The sequence below is a fragment of the Oncorhynchus tshawytscha genome, linkage group LG08 (genome assembly GCF_018296145.1).
Source record: "Oncorhynchus tshawytscha isolate Ot180627B linkage group LG08, Otsh_v2.0, whole genome shotgun sequence".
Lineage (NCBI taxonomy): Eukaryota > Metazoa > Chordata > Actinopteri > Salmoniformes > Salmonidae > Oncorhynchus > Oncorhynchus tshawytscha.
The window spans coordinates 44,110,028-44,122,996 of NC_056436.1; positions in this window are offsets into that span (position 1 = coordinate 44,110,028).

Consider the following 12,969-nt stretch of genomic DNA (forward strand, 5'->3'; position numbering starts at 1 on the left):
AGAAGAATGAATGAGACTACCTAAATCATCCAACCTCCAATAACCATTTCAGGAATGGGTGCAAAAAGTACAACTAACAGATTGGATTAGTTTACAAAAATTTGGGGGAAGTTACAGGGGAAAGGAGGGGGGATGAATGATGGATTAATACATGCAAAATAAGTAAATGCAATAATAGATATTGAAACAAACCATTATAAAAATCAAACTGCAATAGAGCATGTTGGGAAATATGACAATGATGGGTGTGGTTTTGCAGACCAGCAAGACCGGACCATGCTGGACCAGCAAACAAAACAACAACAAAAGGTTCTTGAGGGTTATTTTTCAGGGGTGATAGTGATGTGTAACCATTTTTTGGGGAGCATATCAGGAATGATTCTTTACTACTGTGATGGTTCTGAAGAACCATCCTGTTGTTTCCCACTCCACCAGGTTTTCCTTTTATGCAAATTAAATGCTACACTGTTAAAAAGCTCCTGTAATTTTACGGTACAGTATAGGTTGCAGTGAAACAAGTTACAGAATTTTACATTTTAGTCATTTAGCAAACACTCTTATCTAGATCGATCGATATTTGGTGCCTTGTTCCATTGCACATCAACAGATTTTTCACCTAGCCGGCTCTGGGATTTGAACCAGCGACCTTTTGTTTACTGGCCCAACCCTTTTTACAGCTGAATTAAGGTGTTATTGCTGTAAAAGGACAGTAGGTTGCAGAATTTAATGGCAATAATACATTTCTGCACTTTGCTAAAGTTGCCCAAAATCAAGTCAATAATTGTCAGATTGTCTGACAACAACCACATTAAAAAAATGTATCTGTGCTCAGGGACATATAGTGTACAGTCGTGGCCAAAAGGTTTGAGAATGACACAAATATTAATTTCCACAAAGTTTGCTGCTTCAGTGTCTTTAGATATTTTTGTCAGATGTTACTATTTTTTGATTTATCCATTATTTTACCAGGTAAGTTGACTGAGAACACATTCTCATTTACAGCAACAACCTGGGGAATAGTTACAGGGGAGAGGAGGGGGATGAATGAGCCAATTGTAAACTGGGATTATTAGGTGACCGTGATGGTTTGAGGGCCAGATTGGGAATTCTAGCCGGGACATCGGGGTTAACACCCCTACTCTTACAATAAGTGTCATGGGATCTTTAATGCCCTCAGAGAGTCAGGACACCCATTTAACATCCCATCCGAAAGACGGCACCCTAAACAGGGCAGTGTATCCCAATCACTGCCCTGGGGAATTGGGATATGTTTTAGACCAGAGGAAAGAGTGCCTCCCACTAGCCCTCCAACACCACTTCCAGCAGCATCTGGTCTTCCTGCCAGGGACTGACCAGGACCAACCCTGCTAAGCTTCAGAAGCAAGCCAGCAGTGGTATGCAGGGTGGTATGCTGCTATGGAATGCTGAAGTATAATTACAAGCATTTCATAAGTGTCAAAGGCTTTTATTGACAATTACACCAAGACCTCTGCAATCCACCCTGGAATGCTGTCAATTAACTTCTGGGCCACATCCTGACTGATAGCAGCCCATTCTTGCATAATCAATGCTTGTAGTTTGTCCGAATTTGTGGGTTTTTGTTTGTCCACCCGCCTCTTGAGGATTGACCACAAGTTCTCAATGGGCTTAAGGTCTGGGGAGTGTCTTGGCCATGGACCCAAAATATCGATGTTTTGTTCCCCGAGCCACTTTTGCCTTATGGGAAGATGCTCCATCATGCTGGAAAAGGCATTGTTCGTCACCAAACTGTTCCTGGATGGAGAAGTTGCTCTCGGAGGATGTGTTGGTATCATTCTTTATTCATGGCTATGTTCTTAGGCAAAATTGTGAGTGAGCCCACTCCCTTGGCTGAGAAGCAACCCCACACATGAATGGTCTCAGTATGCTTTACTGTTGGAATGACACAGGACTGATGGATGCCCCAAACAAACTGAAAGGGGATTCATCAGAGAAAATGACTTTACCCCAGTCCTCAGCAGTCCAATCTCTGTACCTTTTGCAGAATATCAGTCTATCCCTGATGTTTTTCCTGGAGAGAAGTGGCTTCTTTGCTGTCCTTCTTGACACCAGGCCATCCTTCAAATGTCTTCGCCTCACTGTGCGTACAGAAGCACTCACACCGGCCTGCTGCCATACCTGAGCAAGCTCTGTACTGGTGATGCCCCGATCCCGCAGCTGAATCAACTTTAGGAGACAGTCCTGGCGCTTGCTGGACTTTCTTGGGCGCCCTGAAGCCTTCTTCACAACAATTGAACTGCTCTCCTTGAAGTTCTTGGCAGAGTGATTCCCAGCCTTGTCCCCATTAACACTCACACCTGTGTTAACTAGAGAATCACTGACATGATGTCAGCTGGTCCTTTTGTGGCAGGGCTGAAATGCAGTGGAAATGTTTTTTGGGGGGATTCGGTTCATTTGCATGGCAAAGAGGGACTTTGCAATTAATTGCAATTCATCTGATCACTCTTCATAACATTCTGGAGAAAATGCAAATTGCCATCATACAAACTGAGGCAGCAGACTTTGTGAAAATTAATATTTGTGTCATTCTCAAAACTTTTGGACACGACTGTATATACATGCTTTGGGAATTTGAACTGGGTGGAAGTGCATGAATGTTTCAGCAATGTCAAAGGTACACATAAGGTACCTTCATATGGTACTGGTCGGTTCCTTTTAGGGTACATGTGCAGTGGGGCTCATTAGCATATTTGGGGCATGACCTAGTATATGTGCATTTGTGCCAACCGTCGGTTGAAGTGTTGTACAAGTTTAAGTGCTTGATTGCTATGTTCTCATAGTTTAAGAACATATTTTAACTCGGTTAGCTGACTAACTTTTGTAAGAATAGTGGTTATCAAAGCGCTGAACTGTTAAGATAACTGTGGATTTGACATTACGTTAATGTTAATTAAATGCTTGGAAGTTGCTGTGAATTTTGTGTAACCTAATTGGCATTCAGCTGTCAGTAAGTTATTGGAAAATTCACACGGACTAAATAGCCAGCAATTGCTAATAACTTACTGACAGCTTCACTGGCAACCTGATCAAATTGTATTTGTCACATAAACGTGTTTAGCAGATGGAGCGAAATGCTTGCGTTTCTAGCTCCAACAGTGCAGTAATATCTAAAAAGTAATATCTAACAATACACACAATCTAAAGTAAAGGAATGGAATTAAGAATATATAAATATTTGGATGAGCAATGTCAGAGCAGCATAGACGAAAATACAGTAGAATAGAATATATTTATATAGAGTACATACAGTGCCTTGCAAAATAATTCATCCCCTGTGCCTTTTTTCCTATTTTGTTGCATTACAACCTGTAATTTAAATTTATTTTTATTTGGATTTCATGTAATGGACATACAGAAAATAGCCCAAATTGATGAAGTGAAATGAAAAAAATTGCTTATTTCAAAAACCCGGAAACGTGGTGCGTGCATAGGTATTCAACTTTGCTATGAACTCCTAATAAGATCTGGTGCAACCAATTACCTTCAGAAGTCACATAATTAGTTAAATAAAGTTCACCTGTGTGCAATCTAAGTGTCACATGATCTGCCACATGATCTCAGTATATATACACCTGTTCTTAAAGGCCCCAGAGTCTGCAACACCCCTAAGCAAGGGGCACCACCAAGCAAGCAGCACCATGAAGACCAAGGAGCTCTCCAAACAGGTCAGGGACAAAGTTGTGGAGATGTACAGATCGGGGTTGGGTTATAAAAAATATCAGAAACTTTGAACATCCCACGGAGCACCATTAAATCCATTATTAAAAAATGGGAAGAATATGCACTACAACAAACCTGCCAAGAGAGAGCCACCCACCAAAACCCACAGACCAGGCAAGGAGGGCATTAATCAGAGAGGCAACAAAGAGACCAAAGATAACCATGAAGGAGCTGCTAAGCTCGACAGCAGAGATCGGAGTGTCTGTCCATTGGACCACTTTAAGCCGTACACCCCACAGAACTGGGCTTTACGGAAGAGTGGCCTGAAAAAAAGTAATTGCTTAAAGAAAAAAATAAGCAAACACGTTTGGTGTTCACCAAAAGGAATGTGGGAGACTCCCCAAACATATGGAAGAAGGTACTCTGGTCAGATGAGACTAAAATTTAGCTTTTTGGCCATCAAGGAAAACGCTATGTCTGGCGCAAACCCAACCCCTCTCATCACCCCAAAAACACCATCCCCACAGTGAAGCATGGTGGTGGCAGCATCATGCTGTGGGGATGTTTTCATTGGCAGGGACTAGGAAACTGTTCAGAATTGAAGAAATGATGGACGACTCTAAATAAAGGTAAATTCTTGAGGGAAACCTGTTTCAGTCTTCCAGAGATTTGAGAGTGGGACGGAGGTTCACCTTCCAGTAGGACAATGACCCTAAGCATACTGCTAAAGCAACACTCAAGTGGTTTAAGGGGAAACATTTAATTGTCTTGGATTGGCCTAGTCAAAACCCAGACCTCAATCCAATAGAACATCTGTGGTAGGACTTAAAGATTGCTGTACACCAGCGGAACCCATCCAACTTGAAGGAACTGGAGCAGTTTTGCCTTAAAGAATGGGCAAAAATCCCAGTGGCTAGATGTGCCAAGCTTATAGAGGCATACCCCAAGAGACTTGCGGCTGTAATTGCTGCAAAAGATGGCTCTACAAAGTAATCATTTGTGGGGTTGAATAGTTATGCACACTCAAGTTTTATGTGGGTTTGTCTTATTTCTAGTTTGTTTCACAATAAAAAATATTTAGCATCTTCAAAGTGGTAGGCAGGTTGTGTAAGTCAAATGATATAAGGCAACAAAATAGGAAAAATGCCAGGGGGGTGAATACTGTACATATGACATGAGTAATGCAAAATATGTAAACATCATTAAAGTGATTAGTGTTCCAATTATTAAAGTGGCCAGTGATTTCAAGTCTATGTATATAGGGCAGCAGCCTCTAATGTGCTAGTGATGGCTATTTAACAGTCTGATGGCTTTGAGATAGAAGCAGTTTTTTAGTCTCTCGGTCCCATTTTTGATGCACCTGTACTGACCTCACCTTCTGGATGATAGCAGGCTAACAGGCAGTGGCTCGGGTGGTTGTTGTCCTTGATTATCTTTTTGGCCTTCCTGCGACATCGGGTGCTGTAGGTGTCCTGGAGGGCAGGTCGTTTGCCCCTGGTGAGGCGTTGTGAAGACCACACCCCTTGTGGAGAGCCCTGCGGTTGTGGGCAGTTTAGTTGTCGTACCAGCATCCTCAAAGCGGGCAAAAAAGGTGTTTAACTTGTCCGGAAGCAAGACTTCGGTGTCCGCAGCGTGGCTGGTTTTCCTTTTGCAGTCCGTTATTGTCTGTAGACCCTGTCACTTATATCTTGTGTCTGAGTTGTTTAAATGCAACTCCACTTTGTCAATAAGCTGACATTTTTCCTGTTGGATTACCTTGCAGATGGAATAACTACCCTGTGTGTATTCTGCCATATTCCCATTCACCTTGCCACGGTTAAATGTGATGGTTTGGGCTTTCAGTTTTGCACAAATGCTGCCATCTAACCACTGTTTCTGATTAGGGTAGGTTTTAATAGTCACAGTGGGTACAACGTCTTCTATACACTTCCTGATAAACTCAGTCATGTATCAGTATATTTGACAATGTTATTATCGGAGGCTACCCGGAAAATATCCCAGTCCTCGTGATCAAAACAATCTTGAAGCTGGATTCTGACCGACCAATTAAAGTTTTTAGCGCGGGTACTTCCTGTTTGAGTTTCTGTTTATAGGAAGGGAGGAGCAAAATGGAGTCAGATTTGCCAAAAGGTGGGTGGGGGAGGGCCTTGTAGGCATCCCGGAAATCGGAGTAGCAGTGGTCGAGTGTTTAAGTAGCGCGAGTACTTGATATAACTTAGGCAGCCTTTTTCTCATATTTTCTTTGTTAACTTCTTCGATATAGGGGGCGCTCTTTTAATTTTTGGATAAAAAACGTTCCCGTTTTAAACAAGATATTTTGTCACGAAAAGATGCTCGACTATGCATATAATTGACAGCTTTGGAAAGAAAACACTCTGACGTTTCCAAAACTGCAAAGATATTATCTGTGAGTGCCACAGAACTGATGCGCTACAGGCGCTGTGTTCCAATGTCTCCTTATATGGCTGTGAATGTGCCAGGAATGAGCCTACACTTTCTGTCGTTTCCCCAAGGTGTCTGCAGCATTGTGACGTATTTGTAGGCATATCGTTGGAAGATTGACCATAAGAGACTACATTTACCAGGTGCCCGCTTGGTGTCCTCCGTCAAAATTATTGCGTAATCTCCAGCTGCGTGCATTTTTCCATTTGGTTCAAGAGGAGAAACCAAACTGCCACGAATGATTTATCATCGAATAGATATGTGAAAAACTACTTGAGGATTGATTCTAAACAACGTTTGCCATGTTTCTGTCGATATTATGGAGTTAATTTAGAAAAAAGTTTGGCGTTGTAATGACTGAATTTTCGGGGGGTTTTCTTAGCCAAACGTGATGAACAAAACGGAGCGAGTTCTCCTACACAAATAATATTTTTGGAAAAACTGAACATTTGCTATCTAACTGAGAGTCTCCTCATTGAAAACATCCGAAGTTCTTCAAAGGTAAATGATTTTATTTGAATGCTTTTCTTGTTTTTGTGAAAATGTTGCCTGCTGAATGCTAGGCTTAATGCTATGCTAGCTATCAATACTCTTACACAAATGTTTGTGTAGCTATGGTTGAAAAGCATATTTTGAAAATCTGAGATGACAGTGTTGTTAACAAAAGGCTAAGCTTGTGAGCCAATATATTTATTTCATTTCATTTGCGATTTTCATGAATAGTTAACGTTGCGTTATGGTAATGAGCTTGAGGCTATAATTACGCTCCCGGATACGAGATTGCTCGACGCAAGAAGTTAACATCCTCAGCTACAATAAATACGGCCTCGGGATATATGGTTTCCAGTTTGCACAAAGTCCAGTGTAGTTCTTTGCGGGCCGTCATGGTATCAGCTTGAGGGGGGATATACACGGCTGTGACTATAACCGAAGATAATTCTCTCGGGAGATAGTACGGTCAGCATTTGATTGGGAGGTATTCTAGGTTGGGTGAACAAAAGGACTTGTGTTCCTGTATGTTACCACAATCATACCATGAGTCTTCATCTAACTGCACACTGCCCCCTCTCCAATCCGAGCAGCTATTCTATGCGCACCTAAACTCAGCAAAAAAAGAAACGTCCCTTTTTCAGGACCCTGTCTTTCAAAGATAATTCGTAAAAATCCAAATAACTTCACAGATCTTCACTGTAAAGGGTTTAAACACTGTTTGCCATGCTTGTTCAATGAACCATAAACAATGAATGAACATGCACCTGTGGAACGGTCGTTAAGACACACAGCTTACAGAAGGTAGGCAATTAAGGTCACAGTTATGAACACTTAGGAAACTAAAGAGGCATTTCCACTGACTCTGAAATACACCAAAAGAAAGATGTCCAGGGTCCCTGCTCACCTGCGTGAATGTGCCTTAGGCATGCTGCAAGGAGGCATGAGGACTGCAGATGTGGCCAGGGCAATAAATTGCAATGTCTGTACTGTGAGATGCCTAAGACAGCACTACAGGGAGACAGGATGGAGAGCTGATCGTCCACACAGTGGCAGACCAAGTGTAACAACACCTGCACAGGACCGGTACATCCGAACATCACACCTGAGGGACAAGTACAGGAGGGCAACAACAACTGCCCGAGTTACACCAGGAACGCACAATCCCTCTATCAGTGCTCAGACTGTCCGCAATAGGCTGAGAGATGCTGGACAGAGCTTGTTGACCTGTTGTAAGGAAGGTCCTCAAAAGACATCACCGGCAACATAATCGCCTATGAGTACACAACCACCGTCGCTGGACCAGACAGGACTGGCAGAAAGTGCTCTTCATTGACGAGTCGTGGTTTTGTCTCACCAGGGGTGATGGTCGGATTCGCATTTATCTTCGAAGGAATGAGCGTTACACTGCGGCCTGTAGTCTGGAGCGGGATCGATTTGGAGGTGGAGGGTCCGTCTTGGTCTGGGGTGGTGTGTCACAGCATCATCGGACTGAGCTTGTTGTCATTGCAGGCAATCTCAATGCTGTGCGTTACAGGGGAGACATCCTCCTCCCTCATGTGGAAGGTACCCTCATGTGGAAGGTACCCTTCCTGCAGGCTCATCCTGACATGACCCTCCAGCATGGCAATGCCACCAGCCATACTGCTCTTTCTGTGCGTGATTTCCTGCAAGACAGGAATGTCAGTGTTTTGCCATGGCCAGCAAAGAGCTTGGATCTCAATCCCATTGAGCACGTCTGGGACCTGTCGGATCGGAGGGTGAGGGCTAGGGCCATTCCCCCCAGAAATGTCAGGGAACTTGCAGGTGCCTTAGTGGAAGAGTTGGGTAATATCTCACAGCAAGAACTGGCAAATCTGGTGTAGTCCATGAGGAGGAGATCTACTGCAGTACTTAATGCAGCTGGTGGCCACACCAAATACCGACTGTTACTTATGATTTTGACCCCCCCTTTTTTCAGGGACACGTTGTAAAATTTCTGTTAGTCACATGTCTGTAGAGCTTGTTCAGTTTATGTCTGAGTTGTTGAATCTTGTTATGTTCATACAAATATTTACATATGTTAGGTTTGCTGAAAATAAACTCAGTTGACAGTGAGAGGACGTTTCTTTTTTTTGCTGAGTTTAGATACAAACGCTTCAATATAACCTAAATATTCATAATTTAACTCTTAAAATGTATACTTTTTATATGTGGCATTAACACTATCAGTCACAATGTTTTAATCTGATTAGACTACTTCAAAAGACTCCTGTAAGCCTGCACACATTCATCCAAAATATAATTTCAGCATTAATATCAAGGGTCTTATTCTGGTGAATGATGATCGACGCTAGGCTGCCATTTGACAAATAAAAATAGTCTTGCACTTTTGTCCATAATAATCTCATTATATAGTGAGCCTCCCTGCACTGTATCTGCAAACTGTTGACTAAAGCGGGACGTGCCAATACAAGAGTGGGCATATTCGCCATAGCCTACCTATATAAAAAAGTGTGACAAAACCATTCATTTTTACTTTACCTTTATTTAACTAGGCAAGTCAGTTAATTAAGAACAAATTCTTATTTACAATGACGGCCTAGGAACTGTGGGTTAACTGCCTGTTCAGGGGGCAGAATGACAGATTTGTACCTTGTCAGCAACCTTCCGGGTTACTAGTCCAACGCTCTAACCACTAGGCTACGCTGCCGCCCCAAACCATCAGCAGGAATTGAGTTGAAAATGCAATGGATTGGATACAGTATATTTTTTATACTTTTTTTAAATTCCTTTTTTTTCTTCACAATTTCATGGTATCCAATTGGCAGTAGTTACAGTCTTGTCTCATTGCCGTAACTCCCATATGGACTTGGAGGAAACACTGTACACCTGGTGACCTGCACTGTGCCCAGCTTGCCACAGGAGTCACTAGTGCGTGATCAGACAGGTGTATTCCTGCTGGCCAAGCCCTCCCGAAAACAGACGACGCAGGGCCAATTGTGTGTCGCCACATGGACCTCTGGGTTGCAGCTGGCTGCGACAGAGCCTGGGCTTGAACGCAGAATCTATGCAATATGCGATGCAGTGCCTTAGACCACTGCGCCACCCGGGAGGCCCTGTATACAGTATATTTAACATGTATTTATTCTTTGGTACCTCAACATTATTTTTATGTGATTTACATATTCACGCACAGACTTTAATCCGCAACAAGTCAATTTGATTGAAACAACTCTGATGGGAAAATATGGGTTTTATTAGCTGGTAGATCTAATTGCCAGCTTTTGGCCCCCAAAACTATATAAAGCTGATAACAATATAATGCTTATCTTTATACAAATTTCTTATAAGAATATCCTACAGTTGACACCTAAGCCTATAGGCCTATGCATGCAATACCCTGATGCATTAGTGCTTGAATCTGGACAACTGAACCATGAGGTGAACAAATATTGCTTTAGGAAAGTAACCTAAAAAACACAAAACAAATAGGCTATGAAGTTTTGCATAAGCTTCTCATCAAAATCCAATGAATAATGTTTTTGTAATTTGTTATAGGCTGTTTTTAAGGACACGTAAATGTGGTTCATTTGGCCAATATCCCTCTTTTATTAAATCGGATCTGAATGGCCTGGTCAATTTCTCAAACGTCCGATAAATTAAAATCGTCACAGTCGTGTTGTCCAGCGTATTGTTTTATACATATTTTGGAATATTCACATGAAATTGAATGGAAACCTAGCTATAGACACCTGTGTGCTAGTCCAGTGTCACTTTTTGATTATGCCTGCACATTATGGTTCACCAGCATCTAAAGAATAGCCTAAAGCTACAGACCAGCTAAACAAGCTTGAAAGAATTGTACTTAAACTCCCCCCTCATTCTCATCTGGAGGTTGAGCATTTTTTGGTCTGTATCTCTGTAGTGTGTCTGTATCTATGTAGCCTAATTGTCTGTAGGACTATTTATGGTATAATTTACAAAGATTATTTTTATTACAAAGAATTTTATTTTATTTTATCGAATATAATGTTTTTTTAATCAATTAGTATATTTGAGGGTTTTTTTCTCACCTTTATTTAACCAGGTAGGCAAGTAATCATTTCCAATTGCGACCTGGCCAAGATAAAGCAGTTCGACAGGTACAACAACACAGAGTTACACATGGAGTAAAACAAACATACAGTCAATAATACAGTAGAAAAATAAGTCTATATACAATGTGAGCAAATGAGGTGAGATAAGGGAGGTAAAGGCAAAAAAGGCCATGGTGGCGAATTAAATACAATATAGCAAGTAAAAAATCGAAATAAATAAACACTGGAATGGTAGATTTGCCGTGGAAGAATGTGCAAAGTAGGGATAGAAATAATGGGGGTGCAAAGGAGCAAAATAAAGAAATACAGTAGGGGGAAAGGTAGTTGTTTGGGATAAATTATGAATGGGTTATGTACAGGTGCAGTAATCTGTGAGCTGCTCTGGCAGCTGGTGCTTAAAGCTAGTGAGGGGGATAAGTGTTTCCAGTTTCAGAGATTTTTGCAGTTCGTTCCAGCCATTGGCAGCAGAGAACTGGAAGGAGAAGTGGCCAAAGTAAGAATTGGTTGTGGGGGTGACCAGAGAGATATACCTGCTGGAGCGCGTGCTACAGGTGGGTGCTGCTATGGTGACCAGCGAGGTGAGATAAGGGGGGACTTTATCTAGCAGGGTCTTGTAGATGACCTGGAGCCAGTGGGTTTGGCGACGAGTATGAAGCGAGGGCCAGCCAACGAGAGCGTACAGGTCGCAGTGGTGGGTAGCATATGGGCTTTGGTGACAAAATGGATGGCACTGTGATAGACTGCATCCAATTTATTGAGTAGGGTATTGGAGGCTATTTTGTAAATGACGTCGCCGAAGTCAAGGATCGGTAGGATGGTCAGTTTTACAAGGGTATGTTTGGCAGCATGAGTGAAGGAGGCTTTGTTGCGAAATAGGAAGCCAATTCTAGATTTTACTTTGGATTGGAGATGTTTGATGTGAGTCTGGAAGGAGAGTTTACAGTCTAACCAGACACCTAGGTATTTGTAGTTGTCCACATATTCTAAGTCAGAACCGTCCAGAGTAGTGATGTTGGACAGGCGGGCAGGTGCAGGCAGCGATCGGTTGAAGAGCATGCATTTAGTTTTACTTGTTTTAAGAGCAATTGGAGACCACGGAAGGAGAGTTGTATGGCATTGAAGCTCGTCTGGAGGGTTGTTAACACAGAGTCCAAAGAAGGGCCAGAAGTATACAGAATGGTGTCATCTGCGTAGAGGTGGATCAGAGACTCACCAGCAGCAAGAGCGACATCATTGATGTATACAGAGAAGAGAGTCGGTCCAAGAATTGAACCCTGTGGTACCCCCATAGAAACTGCCAGAGGACTGGACAACAGGCCCTCCAATTTGACACACTGACTCTATCAAAGAAAAAGTTGGTGAACCAGGCGAAGCAATCATTTGAGAAACCAAGGTTATCGAGTCTGCCGATGAGGATGTGGTGATTGACAGAGTTGAAAGCCTTGGCCAGGTCAATGAATACGGCTGTACAGTATTGTTTCTTGTCGATGGCGGTTAAGATATCGTTTAGGACCTTGAGCGTGGCTGAGGTGCACCCATGACCAGCTCTGAAACCAGATTGCATAGCGGAGAAGGTATGGTGGGATTCGAAATGGTCGGTAATCTGTTTGTTTACTTGGCAGTGTCCTTAACCACTGCGCCACCCGGGAGGCCCCACCACTGTGTTCTTGAGGACCTTCAATGCTGCAGAAATGTTTTGGTACCATTCCCCAGATCTGTGCCTCGACACAATTACTTCGACTTTCTGTCGTGTTTTTTTTTCTCTGACATGCACTGTCAACTGTGGGACCTTATATAGACAGGTGTGTGCCTTTCCAAATCATGTCCAATAAATTGAAACTACCACAGGTGGACTCCAATCAAGTTGTAGAAACATATCAAGGATAATCAATGGAAACAGGAAGCACCTGAGCTCAATTTCGAGTCTCATAGTGAAGGGGTTGAATACTTACGTAAAAAAGGCATTTCTAAAAACCTGTTACCACTCATTAAGTGGTATTGTGTGTCGATTGCTGAGGATTTTTTTTTATTTAATCCATTTTAGAATTTTTAAAAAGTCAAGGGGTCTAACTGCAGGAATGCTGACTGCAGGAATGTCCACCAGAGCTGTTGCGAGATAATTGAATGTTCATTTCTCCACCGTAAGCTGCCTCCAATGTCATTTCAGAGAATTTGGCAGTACGTCCAACTGGACTAAATAATGCAGACCATGTGTAACCATGCATGCCCAGAATCTCCACATCCAACTTCTTCACTTGCA